A 4,944-nucleotide genomic window follows, 5' to 3' on the forward strand; every position below is an offset into this window, starting at 1 on the left:
AAAAAAAAAAAACCAGACTTTCTGTTGCTCAAGCGAATTAAACAGAAGACCAGACACCCAATTCAAGTCCTGAATCTAGGAAGCAAAAGGGCTTCTCCAATTTCCAACAAAGATCACAAAAAGTTCATCGAAATCGTAGCATGTCAGCTCAGAGTACAAATCGTTCAGAGAGAGAGAGAACTTGCCTGAAGAGAGTGAGTGAGAGGAGAGAGAAAGGAGAAGAGAGAGAGAGAGAGCGACGCACTAAGCTGTGAATTTCATGCCCTATTGCTTACGAACATAGACGTTCAGCTACGCAACTGGCTCAACAATGAGTTTTTTTTTTCTGGACAAAAAAATAAATTATTTCAGCTAAGAAAATATTTTAATTGGAGTAAAACTGTAAAATTTAATATTTTTCAGAAAAATATATGTGTATAAGGTTTTTCTGTATATATAATCTTTTTTAAGTTTTAAGTTATATATCTAAAAGATAATATATTTTTATAGTTTTTACTTATTTACTATAGTTTAGTCTTTTAAGTTATACATTTAATATAAAACACACAGCATTTTTAGGGTAAAATACTATTATAAGCCAATGCTATTTAGAATTGACGTATATAAGCCAAACTGAAAATCATTTCAGTAATGCGCCAGATGCTATATTTATATAATTCGAACCAGTATGGTTCGAACTGCATATGATAGTAATTCGAACCTGAGCAGTTCGAATTACCAGTTGATTGTTCTTCATAAATCGAACCAGGTTGGTTCGAACTAAGAATGCACTTAATTCGAACAAGGTTAGTTCGAATTACACACAGCACGCGTTTTCAAATAATTCAAATTTGACTATTAAAAAATTAATAATTTATTTAAAAAAATTTATTAAAAAATTTATTAAAAAAATTAATAATTAAAAAATATTTTATCCTATGCAAAATAATTTAAAAATAATGGCTTAAAAATGTTAGGAGTACTATAAAAATTTGCAATGTTCTAATAACTTAGGTAAATACATGCATGTACTCAAATTTTAAATAAAATACTCTACATAGTTAATAATAATTTAAAAATGAAAGAAATTATTTTATTCTATACAAAAAATTAAAAAATATATTTTATGAGAATAAAATATATTTCATAACATCTTTTAAGCCATTTTTTTAAAAATGGCTTAAAAGATGTTATGAAATATTTTGTATTAGAATAAAATATATCTTTTAAGCCATTTTTATAATATCTTTTAAGCCATTTTTTAAAAAAATGGCTTAAAAATGGCTTAAAAAATGGCATAAAATTATTTTGTATTAGAATAAAATATATTTTTTAAAAAAATAGCTTAAAAGATGTTATGAAATATATTTTATTCTCCTAACATCTTTTAAGCCATTTTTTTAAAAAAATGGCTTAAAAATGACTTAAAAGATGTTATGAAATATTTTGTATTAGAATAAAATATATCTTTTAAGTGGAATAAAATATTTTCTTTCATTTCTAAATTATTGTTGACTATGTAGAGTATTTTATTTAAAATTTGAGTACATACATGTATTTACCTAATTCATTAGAATATTACAAATTTTTATAGTACTCCTAACATTTTTTAAGCCATTTTTTTAAATTATTTTGCATAGAATAAAATATTTTTTGTAGTATAATTTAAATAAATTTATTAAAAAATTTATTAAAAAATATTCATGAGCTATTAAAATTGGACAAAAGAGTATTGATAGATCACAAATATTTTAAAGAAGTCTCGTAATTAAATATTTTGTTAGCTTTTTTTAATGTATGAAATAAAAATATATTTTTTTAATTTTTTAATTATTAATTTTTTTAATAAATTTTTTAATAAAATTTTTTTAATAAATTATTAATTTTTTAATAGTCAAATTTGAATTACTTGAAAACGCGTGCTGTGTGTAATTCGAACTAACCTTGTTCGAATTAGGTGCATTCTTAGTTCGAACCAACTTGGTTCGATTTATAAAGAACAATCAACTGGTAATTCGAACTGCCCAGGTTCGAATTACTATCACATGCAGTTCGAACCATACTGGTTCGAATTATATAAATATAGCATCTGGCGCATTACTGAAACGATTTTCAGTTTGGCTTATATACGTCAATTCTAAATGGCATTGGCTTATAATAGTTTTTTACCCGCATTTTTATATGTAACTCATTTTATTTATCATTTTTAGAAATTAGCGAAAGAGATAAACTCATATAAATAATAAATAATTAAATACATATCATATCATCTACTTCTGTTATATACGTGATTTATTTTTTATACATTGATGATAGAAAAAAATTACATTGACATCTAATTATTTAATGACATATTAAAAAAAGTCAATTTTATATTACTTATGAATTGATGCCTAAATTTTGTCTAACTTATTTTTTGTAGTAAGTTTTGATATCTTTAAAAATTATTTATTGTTATATCTTTTAAGTTAAATATTATTTTTTAATTTTTTGTATTAAATAAATAATATCTTTTAAGCACCATAGTATTTATCATTAAAAAATATGAAATTAATATTAATTGATACCATATATGACCCGGTGTTCAGTCATATAATCCCAAGGAAGGAAATAGAAAAGAGTCCATATAAATAGTCTTTGGGCCCCAAAAAAATGGTCCAATAGAAATCTAAATAGAACAAAAAAATGTTCGACCAAAGTAAAGAAAGCAAAATAAATAAACTAACTAAGATTAAAAAGGGAGAGGAGTCCTTCAGATAATTCAAAGTGTGCCAAAGTTTCTCAAAACACCCGAAACCCATTAACCCACCCAATCCCTTCGAGCCTAACGCCGTCCTCTTTCCTTTCAACCCTAATTTCCTCAACGAGCTGAAGGCTGAAGCCAAAAAGAACGCCTCCACTCCACCGTCCTTACCACTATCAGCAGCGGCAGTGGCCACCAGCCGTTGCCACCATCGCCACTCGAAGCTTCTGTCGCGTCGTCGTCGTCGTCGTCGGGTGGTCCGTTTGAAGCTTCTGTCGCTGTCGTTATCGTTGGGTGGTCCGTTTGAAGGTCGGGTCGTAGCTTCTGTCGTTGGTCGCCTCTGTCCTGCCGAGCATCTCTCTGCCACTCTAGGCCGTCTCTGCTCTCTCTTTCTCGGTGAGTTTCTTAGTGTTTTAGTTTTTTTTAATCTGTTAATGATATGAATTGCCGGCTTGCTGGAGTTGCTGTAGAGTTCTTCACTTTTTCAATTAATATTTTTATTCTGTTAATTATATGAATTACTGGCTTGCTAGAGTTGTTGCAGAGTTCTTCATTTTTTCAATTAATATTTTTTATTCTGTTAATTCTGCTGCAGAATTGCTGTAATGCTGAATGCTGAATAGAAAACTTGTATGTTCAATTTTAGTTGAAAGCAAGTTTTTTAGTTCTGAAAATTGAACCGGACTGACCGGTTCAACCGAGTTAACCAGTCATGACAGTGGTTCAATCAGCCTGAAAAACCGTGCAGCAAAAAATCGATCAAATTAGCGGTTAACCGATGAACCGGCAAAATCGGTCGATTTTTTAGAGATCTTCCGGTTTGGACCCTCCCTTCCAAACGTCGCCGTTTTGACCTTTAAAAAAAAACCTAAAATTTTCTAATTTATACCCGACGCAGCCCAGTCCCCCGTCTCAGTGTCCCGCTCATCTCATCTCCTCTCTCAAAATTGAAAGAACAAAGAACGAAAGAAAAGATGCGAAGAACCCTAGCGGCGTAGCCCCCCACCCCCCACAGCCCCGCAGAACCACAGCCACCGCATCTCCTCAGCTCTGTTCGAGCGTTCTCTCTCTCTCTCTCTCTCTCTGTTTTCGCCGTTTGTCGCGCCGTCTCCTCTGTCGTCGCCGTCACTCTCCTTCCTCTTCGCCGCCGGTAAGCACTGTGTCCCCTTTCTCGTCTATGGCCCTGTGTCCCTTTACTCCAACTAATAATTGTGTTGCTGGTTTTACTGTGGAGTTTTGTTACTTATAATTGAGCTCCCTATGAATTATTTTTTATTTTGCTGATTTTAGTACTTCATATGTTATATTCGTCGGCTTCTGTCAACTTCGTCGTCTGGCCTTCTGCTCTCCTGCTGTTTTTGAGTTCTTGGATTTTTGTTTTTTTCAATTAATTTTTTATTCTGTGAGGAATTTAGGGCAGATTTGAGTTCATAACTTCAGATGCAGAGTTCTTGTTTTGAGTTCTTCTTTTCAAATTTTTTTTATTTTGTTAATTATACGGATTAATCATTTTGTAATTTTGAATTTTATCGAATATAAATTTGATAAAAGTTCAATTTGGGACTCTGGTTTTTTGAATTTTGTGATATTGAATTTTGGTGAATTAACTGTATGAAATGCTGAATTTAATTATATTGAATGTTATGAATTGATATAATCGTCTGTATTCTGAATTGTCATTCTGAATTTTGCTATAATTTAATCACTTCATTGCGGTATCATCTGAATTTATCAAGTTTGAATTTTATCTAATTTTGGTGCATTTTATGTGCTTGATTTTTGTTATATTGTGTTTGCGGTGGAACATTTTGTGTTTGTCATTTATGTACGTTTTGATTTTCTTTGGTTATAAACTTTGATATTTGAAAGTTTACGAGTTTTTAATGATAAATTATGGATCATTTAATGGGTAAAATTGTTAAATTGTTAAATTTTATTAGTTTAGAAATTATTTAATTTAAATATTTAAAATTATATATATTTTTTATAATTTTATTGTATATTTAAGTAAACCGGTTTAGCTATGATTTGACTTCGGTTGAATCATTGAACCAGTCACTTGACTGGTTTAATAACCTGTCCAGTTCTCGCAACCTTGATTCTGAGTTAATTTTATGGTTATTGGATTCAAAATGTTTGCTGTTGATGCAACCAGTGTCGATCACCCCATTCCTTTGTCTCCGGTTTGTCTACTTCACGGTTCGTCTACTTCGTCTCTGTCT

The 4,944-nt window shown here is 30.3% G+C and overlaps 1 protein-coding gene and 1 long non-coding RNA gene across 4 annotated transcripts in view; one reads left to right on the forward strand and one right to left on the reverse strand.

The window, feature by feature from the left end:
- The window catches only part of LOC107491606 (polypyrimidine tract-binding protein homolog 3), a 4,381-nt gene extending 4,066 nt beyond the window's left edge, over positions 1–315 (reverse strand). For 2 of the 3 annotated variants that reach the window (XM_016112488.3, XM_016112487.3), the window contains exon 1: positions 186–315. The gene's annotated coding sequence lies outside the window, so the exon portion shown is untranslated. Of the gene's footprint in view, positions 1–57; positions 126–185 lie in introns of those variants that run through there. The other variant, XM_052262256.1, reaches the window with a different exon arrangement.
- A 2,420-nt stretch (positions 316–2,735) lies between these two features.
- LOC127747503 (uncharacterized) lies at positions 2,736–4,944 on the forward strand. The gene is made up of 3 exons (XR_008009367.1): positions 2,736–3,118; positions 3,318–3,872; positions 4,878–4,944. It is a non-coding gene; the product is annotated as an uncharacterized LOC127747503 (long non-coding RNA).

This window comes from Arachis duranensis, chromosome 5 (assembly GCF_000817695.3).
Source record: "Arachis duranensis cultivar V14167 chromosome 5, aradu.V14167.gnm2.J7QH, whole genome shotgun sequence".
Classification (NCBI taxonomy): Eukaryota; Viridiplantae; Streptophyta; class Magnoliopsida; order Fabales; family Fabaceae; genus Arachis; species Arachis duranensis.